The 13,039-nt window shown below is 47.8% G+C and overlaps 1 protein-coding gene across 2 annotated transcripts in view; it reads left to right on the forward strand.

Moving 5' to 3' along the window:
* LOC138451688 (uncharacterized) overlaps positions 1-13,039 on the forward strand; it is a 314,713-nt gene that overhangs the window by 137,670 nt on the left and 164,004 nt on the right. The window lies entirely within an intron of this gene.

The raw sequence follows: 13,039 nt of genomic DNA on the forward strand, positions 1-13,039 counted from the left end.
TAAATAAGGGAACTGAAGAAATAGGGCCTTATTTACACATGCCTTTATTAATGGCAGGATCCCATTGGAAAATGCTTTGCAAATCAGGCCCATAGAATTCAGTGCTCTCTCAGATGCTTAGAGATGATTTATATAAAGCGTGAAGGGGAATTCTCAGTGTAGGTTCTTAGCAAGCTCTGAGAGTTCTGAATGATCGCAGCCATGATCCTACGCGCAGCTTGCTGCTGTAGGCCAGGAGACTCGGCACAATGCGGAGGCGCATGTGCCAGATGAAGAGGGAAAGCTTGGAGAAGTTTCAATGCTTCCAGAAAACATTTGTGTTTCCATCTGTCTATTGAATTATCCAGGTAAACAATAACAGTTTAACAGGAAGCAGAGAAGATCAGAACAAACATTTTTAAACAAAAACAAGAACACAAAAAGACAAGAAAGAAACTTCTCAAAATAAAGATGGTGTCAAGCACTCTTTTATTAACCCTTTTAGCTGTGTATCATACTGAAATCTTCATGTCAAATCGACATTTGTTGAATAAATCATGTAAATTCAGACATTTCCTTTTACAACAGCGTAGTGAAATCTGTGGCTCCCTTCTCTTCTGACGGAGTGGAATTCACATCTTGGGACTTTCTGGGAGGTCATGCTACTGTCACAGCTGATTTCCTTTGGCTTGGTAGCCATGTACCTGCACCATTGTTGCTGACCTCGGGTTCCTTAAATTATTGTAGAGTTGGCCTAGGACAGACAGGTGTTTGGGCCCAGTGTTCAATATCATTTCCATGTCCTTGTGATTGTAGATAAATGAACACTACTCCATTCCAGTACTCTCATAGTGTCTGTGCGTGTAGCACAGAATTCTGAAGAGTAGAATAGGCAATTTCTGCTAAGAAGCCACACATGCCTTAGTGCCGCCTACTAGCCACCATTTGAAGATCACCTCTGCGTGAGAGGCACAGAGCAGTGCATTCTTGGTATGAAAATAACTGAAAAGTTTTCATTCTTAGCTACAAGTTAAATACTTGCCATAGTGTTATAGGGCAGTGCTATTTCAGACAGTGTTAACAACCCAAGAACACATAAGTGCACCTATTCTCTCACATACAGGTCGAAATGTTTCTTTCATAGCACCATTATATTGATAGAGGTTTGAAGTCTACTCTTTGTTTAATTTAATTAATAGGCAATTCAGGAACTAAGACCTCTGAAGTAGCCAGAAGGAAGCCTGATAGTGCTATGCTAGTCACTAAAACAAATAAACATGCCAACATAAGATCTTGATATGAACATCTAGTAAAGATATGAAATAATAAGTCATTTATAAGGCTCCTGTACACAAGTGTTTCCAGGCGCGACAAGACAAGGGAGGGAAGACAGAGGGAGGACAAGTCAAACGATCTTACTCAGCCTTGTGTCATTCAGATTGTGCAAGTGTGAGAACGAGAAGTGCAAGAGGAAATGGAGCGGAAGAAGTGCAAGGGATAGGGGAGGGGGAAACAGGCCAGCAATGCTCTGAGTAAGTGCAGCCAAGGCAGCTCAGCTCTGTGTAGTGCAAGGAGAACAAGGCACTGTAGGATTACAGTTACAGCCCCTAAGTGCGTGGTAGGCCCAGAGGCACTACAAGGGTGACTGATCAAGAAAGAGCCTGGTACCCAGTGAGACTCTGAGGGTAGCCAAGAAACCAGTCAGTACAGCAGACAGGTAGGCCAGGTAGGTCAGCAGGGGAGGAAGAGAGGGAAAGCAGAGGAGAAGAGGAATGTTTTGAGCTGCTTCCGGAACTTCAGGTGGTCCGGCTCAAGTTTGAGAGGGACAGGGAGGCCATTCCAGAGGACGGCACCTGCAGAGGAGAGAGATCTACCACCACTCTCTGCCTGGAGAAGCATCTAACCCTTAGAGAGTTTGAGGTAGCTGAGCGACGGGCTTGAGAAGGAATGTATTTTGGAAAGTTAGAAAGGGAAGAGTCCCTTTGAGGAGGTGCAGCTCATAGTGGGACTTCTTGGCAATGTCCAAGATGTGAGGAGAGAAAGAGAGAGTGGAGTTGAAGATGACACCAAGGTTGTTTGCCTCGCAGGTGTCATGACCTACAGAACGTGCCCCTTTTGGACTTCCTGGTCCTTGCCTCAACGGGGCTTGCACTCCCCGGTACTCCCAACATGGCCGCCCAGCGTGAAACACCATCCTCGCTCTACACGTTGGACGTAGCGTGTTCTATTAATAGACCACACCCCCCGCGGCTCCGCACATCTCAATGCTATTGCGAAGTAGCGACCAGACTTGTGCTCCGTAGCTCGCGGTATTGCTTCCCTGATTCTGTCCCTACTAACTCCATTCCTATTCCCTCTCCTTTCTTTCTTACTTCTTGGACTCGTGTGCTGAGTAGTGCACTTTCTTAATTCCCCGGGTTCCTGGATCGTTGCATCCCGGAACTTTGAACCCACGCTGGAGTCGGAAGAGACTCGTGCAACCTTATTCAAGACCCGATCCGTCCGCAAGAAGGCATCGACCAAGAAATCCAGCAAAGATCGGACTCAGGTGAGAAGGGGGGAACTCCTTGACGGTAAGGAAGGCAAAGGAAGAGTTCCCAAGGTGGGTGGCAAGAGTAAGAGAGGGAAAGCAAGGGCAGGTGCCCAATGAGACGGATCCCCGTCTTTCTGGCATTAAGGCAGAGATCGTTGGAGGCGCACCAATCCTGAATCACAGATAGACAGTGAGGAATGAGCGAGAGAGGAGAGGAGAGGAGGCTGAGGGGAGCTGAAGGAAAGCTTAGTGTCATCTGCATAACACTGAAAGTTAGAGGAGAAGGTAGAGAGCAGGTGGGGCAAAGGGGCCAAGTATAGGTTGAAAAACTAGGGTGAGAGGATAGAGCCCTGGGGAATGCCACAGGTAGAGAGAAAGGTGGCAGAGACAAAGGGACAACAGTGGACCGGTATCAGGTAATTTTGTCCACATAAATATTGTCGCAATGCATATAGTCACCGGGAAATGGCATAGCTAACATTATTTATGGGGTCAATATATGGGGTAAATGGGAGCAGGGGCTGCGGGGGTGGCCCTCGCCCCCTTTAAAAAAATGTGGGTGTTGCAGGGGTATCACCCGCAAGTTCCATATGATAATGTCGCCGCAAAAGAACAGCACCATTCTTGCATAGCAACATTTTTGCAGGGACATTATCACATGGAACTGTTGGACCTGCGAGGGGCGGTCCAAGAGGAAGGAGGTCAGCCACTCCAGGGCCTGATCCAGTTTCTCAGGGAGTCGATTGATCAGGATGGCGTGGTTAACTGTGTCGAAACCAGAGGAAAGATCAAGGAGGATGAGGATAGGATGAGGATAGAAGGAATGCTGGAATCAAGTTTAGAGAGAAGATCTTCACAGGCGTTCAGGAGAGCAATTTCTGTGCCTCCAGCAGCTCTGAAGCCAGACTGATGGTCATGGAGACAACCAACAGATGCAGTGTGGAGAGTAAGCTGGGAGATGGCCAGATTTTCCAAGAGTGTGCTGTGCCCAGGAAAGGGGTTATGGGGAGAGCATAGTACTTTTGTGGGTGTACTGACATAACATTTGACAGTGTGGGATTTTTCAAAATGAATGCCAGTACAACAGCAGGTGAGATTTTTCCAACACAAGCGTCAACACCTTCTTCCTGAAATGATTAATTGCAGAATCAAGAATCGCTGAGTAAGATCATGATGTTGTTCAGGCAGATGGCAGAATCTGAATAAAGACCTTGGGCCTCATTACGAGGTGGGCGGTAAAGGATTACTGGCACCAGTAAGGGCATCGGTGCCGGTAATCCCTTACCGCCCTACTATGAGTTCCCTTTGCGGGTCCTTCCTTAACGCCTGTTTTTTTCAGGCATTGAGAACGGGACCCGCAAAGGGACTCTAGAGCTAATAAAGGTACCACAATTTGCGGTACCGTTATTAGCACCTTCCCCATTCCCATTGAGCCCTATGGCCTTGTCTCAACACTGGATGGATTTTCTCTGCAGCAGTCGAGAGGAAAGCGTCACAGCCAATGATTCTTCACTGCTTCTCGCAGCTCTTTGGATTTTAGCTTCTTTTCTCAGACAACAGGAGCGAACAGTTACTGCCAGTTGGATTCTTTTTTCTAGCACGGTCCTGCACTCTGGTGCGGAGACTCAGAGGAGTAGATCATTGCTTCTGGAGGTCCACAAGAGTGTCACCAAATTCCATTCATGGCAAGGCATTGTGGAATATTTTTATCCATGTCAATGCACCACACTGCACCCCATTGCCAATGGGGAAAGAAAACTGCCAAAAATGGAGGCAATAACACCCGTGCGTGCCAAATCTGCAAAACTGTGCATGGTTCATAAACCACAAAAGAGCTGAACACCCTGCCACACACAGGCAAAGTTTGTGTAAAAACAGGAATCACTGCTGTCACCTGTCACCTGAAGCAAGGCCACAAAAGGGCTAAAATCCCAAAATACCCTTTAAAATTCAGTCATTTTCCCAGAGAATTATTGAAAGGAAAGTGTGCTGAAATTATAGTTCCTCCAGGCAGTCAGAGGAAACCAGGCCTCCCTGCCTGACAGCTGCCTAAGGAAATTAGCTGAGAAACGCAGTTTAAATGTGATCTTTTCCTGGAAGAAAGTGCAAAATGTGCCTATTTAAGGCATGGTTGTGAAGGGCTTAATTCTTTTAAAATGTCCAAATCCCTTATAAACTGTGCTTAATTTTATATGTGTTGAAGAAAAGACCTGATCGTGAATCTTACAATAACCCAGTGGAAATAACTGCTTAATCCTGATTGGACAGTGCCTGGCCTGGGAAAGTTGACATCTCAGCTTGACACGCCCTTGAAAACAGGAAGCCTAATGGTTCCTGCATAATGACAACAAGGAGAACAATGAGGCCGCATCAGACATTCGTCTCTGGCTGAGCCAAGAACAAAGAACAGGCTGAGCATTGGCCTCTGCTTGGAGGGGCAAGAGCTTCCCCCTCCAGGAAGGGGACACACTCCTGTATCAAAGGACTGGACAGCTATTGCCTGTGAAGGGGAGGTACAAAGACAAAAAAACTGCTGTGACTGTTTTAAATCCTTATTGTTGATTAAAGTTGAAACTCTTTAACTGGACGACCTAAAGAGGGATAAATCTGAAAATTGGTAGACATTAACCTAATTTCAGGCTTTTGATTTCAAGACATTGATGAAACCTGTACCATTTAAGGAACCAAAGTTATGAAAAAATTCTCATTGTAGCAGAACGATTAATGTTGCAAACCTTAGATTGTATGTACATGATCCACTGATAAGCGCCCAGAGATGTACCAAATTAGAAATGATTAATCCAAACCGTTATGGTTAAAATTGATACAAATCCGTAGAATGACAAAGACAGCTCTCACAAAGATGGGGAGTGAATGTGAACATAGACAATGGATTATAAAATGTATGTGTCCAATTTTATTAGGGTACATAATGCTAGAAATGTACATTGGTGCAAAAGTTATGTTTTGGTAAAAATCCATGTGGGAGTTCCTAAATCCCATTGTAAATATGACAGTTCTGTTCTGACTGCCAACCAAAACAAAGCATGTGCCTGCAGCCACTCCCAGCCATGGGGGTGTGTTTTGAAGTTCTTCCCATGCCATAAACTTTGTGATGGATAAATATAGGAGCTGCACTACACATAGACAGACTGCTTCCAGAACCCATTCAGAAATCAGCACAGCACCTTGTTCCAGAACTCTTCATCTTGTAGCTGACTCCAGACTCTTTGAAGATCCAGATTTCTTTGCAGAATCCAGACTGCTGAACTCTTGCTAGATTGACCCAATTTCAAACATCCAAAACTTAAAAGAATAATTCTGATTCAGCTTGGCTTGCTACCATTAAGGCTTGCCTGTTGAAACTTGCATCCTGCAATCTACAGTGTCCAGCAACCAGAAGGGCCCATTCAAATCCAGTCTTAGGTGCAGTCCAAAACTGCACCTCAGAACCGTGCCGCTGATCCAATCCCTCCAGAGGTGCCCTGCTGCCGGTAGACCTGACCAAATCAAATGACCAGAACTGTAACGTTCCAATTTAATTACAAAAGACTGTAAGTATTAATAGCAAGAACAGTGATCCATAGTATATCTGCATTGTATTATCCCAATCTCAACCCATCCCATCTTTAAATTCAGAACCCTAGTATTGTTAGAATCCTTCTTGCGCTGATTTTTCTCATCTATGTTACAAAACCATAACTCCTTAGTGATTTTGAGTAACTAAAGTAAATCCCAGAAGAAATTGAGTATCCACCACGTGAATGGTTGCGCTGGCCACCTAGCCGTGAAGATTCATGTGTGGCCTCTTCTTTTTCATAGTCATTAATTTAGTATAATAAAATCTATCTGTCATTTTTAAAAACCAAATTTCTGCTTCATTTTCGTGCCTATTTTGTAAAAATGCCTCTCACTAAAACCCTCTATAATTTCTTCAATTTTAAAGATAGAAATGAAATTTCAACTCTCACTGATACCTAAGACCCTTAGCTACATCCACAACTAATAACCACATCACGGGACAGTGTATTTGACCCGTTTTTCTCAAATATTGCATAGTAAAAGTTTGCTGCGATTTTGCAGTTTCCAAATGCTTACACGTGTCTTTTTCCATCTCAAAGTGCTTCTTCCATCCCATCCTGATCTAAAGTGTGTTCTGTGGTTTATATTATAGCTCATGTGTGTTAGGACCTGTTTAGTGTGGCTTTCCTCAGAATTTCTATCCATTTAAGCATCTTTGCACCCGTTTGCATTATTTCACCAAGCCATTTCACCTGTCATTTTAAAAGTGTCATCTTTCCAAAACAGTTTTCTCTCTTGTTTGGGGAGGGAAGATTGTATTTAAACTCTAGACATTGGGCCTCATTACAAGTGCTCCGGTCCAGAATTAACGCTGCCGGTATAACCATACCGGCACCGTTTCCGCGTCCGCCCAATCATGACCCGCGGCCCCGGAAATAGCACATCCCCCAACTGCCACCGCGGAGTTAAGGGTCCCGTAAAGTCCACCTCCACGGAAACCCCTCCGTTACCGGCAATACGAAACACCGCGAGCATCACAACTAGCGCGGACACGGAAACACCGCCAGAAAAATGGCGTTAAAACCGTGATCACGGTGGCGGTCCCGTTGCCAACACGAACATGACGTTAAACAGTGCCTGCTGAACTGAATCAGGGCACAGGTGCACCAAATCAGCCCAGCTGGACCCAGCAGCACACTGGGAGCCTACAAAAGGTCCACACCCAGGCCAACACACCAAAAACCATGCAGTCAGCAGCTCTAGTAGCACTTGGACTGGGCCTACTCAACCAACAGGCAGCACTGCACATGAGAGCAGTAATGGTGTAGAGGAGGAGGCGGAGGCGAAGGAGGCGCATGCGCCAACCAGCCAACCCTGCACCTATGGCAAACCCCATATTCCAGCCGGCACAACCCCGCAGGCAGCCTGCAATACCACGCATCAGGGCCTCACCCTGGAACCTTACCCCAGGACAGATCCACACACTAACCCGCTGGACCGTCCAACAATTCTGTACATCACTGCCATGATTGAGGACAACATCAGCAGCCACATAGACACCCCCACCGCCACCCCCCCCCTCCTGAAGGTTGTGTCTGTGCTGCATTTCCTTGGCACTGGCACCTATCAACACACGGTCGGTGAGCTGCACGGCATATCACAACCCTGTTTTTCAAAAATCCTGGTACAGGTACTGGATGCCCTGTTGCACCATGTGTTGGAACACATAGCCCTACCTCGTACCCTCCCCGAGGTAAATGCCACCAAGTTGGCCTTCCATGTCATAGCAGGCATGCCAAATTGCATAGGTGCTGTTGACTGCACCCACATTGAGCTGACAGTACCACGTGCAATTGAGATAGTGTTCCGCAATAGGAAACAGTATCACTCGTTGAATGTACAGATGGTATGTGATGCCACGCTACTGATTACACACTGCTGCGCACGTTTCCCAGGCTCAACCCATGACTCAATGGTACTGCGGAATTCCACGTTGCCACGGTACATGGAACGCTATGCTGGACAAAACACATGGCTATTAGGTGAGTACATCTGACAATGCTCCGACCCTGTGAAGTGGTGTGTGTGTCTCCAGGCCAATGAGCAATGTGAGTGTGCCGCTATGAACGCACATGCATCACCCCCCCTGCATTCAACCAAATAGACAGCGGATCCCAAACATCACAAAGGAAGACATGACAGGTCAACACAATGTGCCCGTACACCCCCTGCCACATGACACACACAGCCGATACTGTCACTGTCCCATACACCTTGTGCCACTGCAAACACCCACCCACAAATGGAACACTGCCCTCCCAATGCACATGATGCCTGTAAATGAGATGTCCTGCATTAACTACTTCATTACAGTGGAGTGACTCTGCCATGTGTGCACATCACTGCACTATGCATGCTCACAATCAAATGTCACCCGCAGGGCAGCGTACACATGCACGTAAATGTGTAGGTCAATATCCATTTGGCTACATCCACTGTGATGGCCGATAAACACTTCCAACCACTGCATGGCACACATGCATGAATGAACAATGATACAAAATAGCACAGCATCAGATGAAGACATGACACAACAAACAGTGACATGTCCACCCATCTACATCCCATGTAGGTGATGCTGGATATGCACTCACGCCATGGATGATGACACCTGTACGGAGACCAAGGAACAGGCATGAAGAGGTGTACAATAGGGCACATGTCTGCACACGTGGACTGATTGAGCGGACATTCGGACTGCTGAAGGCCCGGTTCCGCTGTTTGAGCAGATCTGGTGGATCACTGCTGTACAGCCCAGTGAAGACGGGTAAAATCACGCTCGTATGTGCCATGATGCACAATCTCTGCCTGCGCAGGAACATCCCAATGCCCCCAGACGCAGATGAAGAAGATGGGGATGGAGAAGGGGATGGGGATGGAGATGGGGATGGGGATGGGATGGCACCACCTCCCCCTGGGGGTGCACTTGATCGCCAAAGAGCACGGGATGAACTGATTCGCATTTACTTTTGAGACACAGCACATTCACAGCAATTCATGGACATGGTGATGACAATAAATGATTTTTTGTACTGCAAATGAAATGATAGATGTCCACACATGTATGTTTTGATTTCAAATGATGATATATTGATGAATTAACAACAGGGAAGGAGGTGCAATGGTTAGGGAAGCTGTACACCCGTGCCCACCCACCACCCAAATGTACCCACCCCCACCCAGGCCCCAATGTTCAAACACCCAAAACAACCTCCCCCACCACCCAAACGTACCCACCCCTCAGACCCTTCAAGTCCACGTGTGTCCTGCAGTGCCCCACACACATGCCATCACTTCCGTGTGCACTTCTGTGCCTGTGCATCCTTGCCCGAGAGCCCCGTTAGCCGACTCGAGCACCTCCTTGGACTGGCAGTAGTGGAGCTGGATGGGGTGGTGGTATTGGATGGCACAGAATCAGGTATAGATGGCATATGTGCAATATTTGCCTGTTGCCCAATCAACATGGACTCTATGAGCCTGGAGGTGTTGTCATTACCCTCCCGCACATGGCGTGCCAGGGTGACAATAGTGCTGGCAAAGCGTCCAATGGACCTTGATAGGCGACGCACTGATGTGCTGTAGCACTCCCCCTGCAGCCTAGATTCCTCAAGATGCCTCTCCACCAGCTGGGTGAGGGTAGCCTGCTGCTCCTCCATCCGCTGCATGCGGGAATTAAGCTCTGCCATAGATGGGGTGGGTGACCTCATGGGACTTCGGAGTGATGTGGGACTAAACTCCAGCTGATGGAAGGATCCCAGGTCATCAAATGTGGGCATCTCCCCCTGTGGCCCAGTATCAGAGTGCTCTGCCTGGGCTGTGTTGTCACTACAGGCCGCCTCCTCTGCAGTGCAGCTGCCTTCTGTGTTGGTTTGGGTGGGCACGATGGGTTCCCGTGGCATCTGTGTTAACTCAGGCAGCGTTGAGACGCTGTGGATGTTGGTGGTGGTGGCCGGCACATTAGTTGCAATTGGTACTGGGGGCAGAGATGCCGAACTGCTGGCAGCATCCTCTTGTGCAGGAGCGGTGGCTCGGACACATGCCGGTGCAGATTGCCTGGCCTGTTGTGCAGTATCACTGTCACTTGACACGGCTGTGGGAACACAGAGGACATGCAATTAGTGTTGTGGTGGTGGCTGATGGGTGCATCACATGCATCATACAGGTTGATCATTCAATAGTGTTAGTTACATGCATCTGATTTTTGGGGGTATGCATTGTTGTGATATTGGTTGCCATACGGATCATGATGGGTCCTTTGGCCCAGTCATGCACTGCTTGGGGGGGGGGGGTTGTTAATGGGTCCTTTGGCCCAGTCATGCACTGCTTGGGGGGGGGTTTAAATGGGTCCTTTGGCCCAGTCATGCACTGCTTGGGGGCGGGGGGTTGTTAATGGGTCCTTTAGCCCAGTCACGCACTGCTTGGGTGGGTGGGGGGGTTGTTAATGGGTCCTTTGGCCCAGTCATGCATGCTTGGGGGGGTTGTTAATGGGTCCTTTGGCCCAGTCATGCACTGCTTGGGGGGGGGTGGTTAATGGGTCCTTTGGCCCAGTCATGCACTGCTTGGGGGGGGGGGTTGTTAATGGGTCCTTTGGCCCAGTCATGCACTGCTTGGGGGGGTTGTTAATGGGTCCTTTGGCCCAGTCATGCACTGCTTGGGGGGGGGGGTTGTTAATGGGTCCTTTGGCCCAGTCATGCACTGCTTGGGGGGGGTTGTTAATGGGTCTTTTGGCCCAGTCATGCACTGTTGGGGGGGGGTTGTTAATGGGTCCTTTAGCCCAGTCATGCCATCAACATATTCTCATGTGGCTTTCATGTTTCACCACTTACCAGCATCTGCAGGTGGGCTCACTCCTGCCTCAGCCTCCCCAATCCCATGGATGCCCTCAAGGTGGAGGACACTGCTGCAATGCTCCTCCCATGCGAAGGGGGTCCTCCACCTGTCCCACTGCTGCGTTGGCGGTGTGTGGAGATCAGGTTCTGAACCCTCAGCCTGAGGTTGTCCCACCGCTTGTGGCAGTCCTTTACGCTCCTCACAGTCACGCCCACAGCAGTGCACTTGCGTGCTGCTTCCGCCCACACTTCCTTCCTCCGCTGCTGTGTGGCACGCCGTTGATCGGCACTGAACAGCATCTCTGCATGCTCCACCAGAACAGTTAGCTCCGCCTCACTAAAGCGCTGTTTGCGCTGCCTCTGAGCTGGAATCCTGGCAGACATGCTGGTGGTCCCTTTTGCCTCTCACAGTGTGGATTCTGCTTGTGCTGACTCTGGATGGCAATGGATTGTGCTTTATATGATGGCCGCCTCTCTGTTTCCTGTTTTGGCGATCATGGTATTTCCAGTTCCGTGTCCGTGGCGACGGAGGCGGACACGGTTTTTGCGCTACTTGTGGCAGCACTATGTCCATTTCCGTGGCTTTTTATGTGATGGCGGTAACAACGTTTCCGCATCCGTGTAGTGCACGCGACCGACAGCACGTAATCGGACGGTCTTTCCCCAACCTTGCGGACACGGAAACTTTGTTACCGCTGTCACGGAATCACCGCGGTCCAAACCTGACAGGTTGTAATGAGGCCATTGTCTCTCATTCCTGAATACCTGCTGATTACTTACACTTGTGTAGGATTGCTCATTTGTAGTTAAACAAAACTGTGCAGGTGGAACTATCAACCTAAACGCTATCTGTTCACAAACCAAAACTGTTCTTTTTCCTGAGTTTTCTATTCTGCATCATTGTAAGTGAATTCAATTGTTTTGCTTATTTTCTGAATTGTATTGTCACCGTTAGGTGATTGCTGTACCATATATATATATATAGATATTAAACTTATGTGTGATTTGAATATTAAATAAATAAAATAAATATTTACCGTTACAAACTAGCCTGATTCCTGGTTCAGTGTCACCTGGGGGTATTTTGAGACGGGTGTGATATGAGTGGTATATCATTCAGAATATTGAACTTATAGGCACAAAATAAATAAGGGTTTCATTGCACACTACATGCTTGGCGAGACCTGGGTGTGTGCCTGATTGAAATCCTTATCAGCATTGCACTACAAAGTGGTTAAGGTATCCTGGGTATTTGGGTTCTGCACCCCAGGAAGGGTGCAGCACATTGGAGTATGGCTCATTTTGATGCAGGTCTTGAGGCTGATTGGTCCCACTAGCCCTAAGAAATAGTCATCATTTTAGAAGCTTGCATGATGCTTGGAAGGAAGGGTCATGCAGCAGCGGTTACACAGCAGGCTTCTTTGGTCCGCTGGAAGTGGCTGCAGATGTCTCCCCTCTTCTTCCTTATTAAAACTTCAGTTCCAGAAGTCAGCTTGTCTTCAGGTCCAGGATTCAGCCCTTTTATACCGGAACCCAGGCTTTCAGGTCACATGCACAGACCTATTCTCTGAGGGGTGGCTTTCCTTCCATGACAGTCAGCCTCCCAGTTGGAACTGGTTCCAAGCAAGCATGCCACAAGACAAAGGACAGCAAAGTTTCAGTATCCTCCCTTGCTGTCTGTCCTCACAGACACCCTGGAGCCTGGGAAGGACTTCCCACAGTCTCCTGCCAGAGACGAAAGTCAAACAAAGGCCTCCCGCACCCTGAATTGTAGAAGAAGGACCAGAAAAGGACACAAAACCAGAAAGTGACAAGAAGAGAAGACAGGAACCATTTTGGAAAAATGGTGCCCCATGTGTCCCTTTTCACAGCTGTGGAAAAAGCCTGCAAGGTAAGTTTAACAAAATACGGTAGAAAAAACATCCACTGCCACCAGCGATTTAGGTAAGCTTGTCAATTTAACAGAAATGTTACAAGAGCAGTGAGAAAGGGGATACACTATAACCCCTCAGCACCCCACAAAAGGTGGTGTGTGCTGATCTCACAAAATAAATGCTAAGTAAGATAACCTGTATGCTACTATTCTTTGTAACACATGTTCTCACAAGGAAAATAA

The sequence above is a fragment of the Ambystoma mexicanum genome, chromosome 1p, assembly GCF_040938575.1.
Source record: "Ambystoma mexicanum isolate Mex_15411 chromosome 1p, UKY_AmexF1_1, whole genome shotgun sequence".
NCBI classification, from domain to species: domain Eukaryota; kingdom Metazoa; phylum Chordata; class Amphibia; order Caudata; family Ambystomatidae; genus Ambystoma; species Ambystoma mexicanum.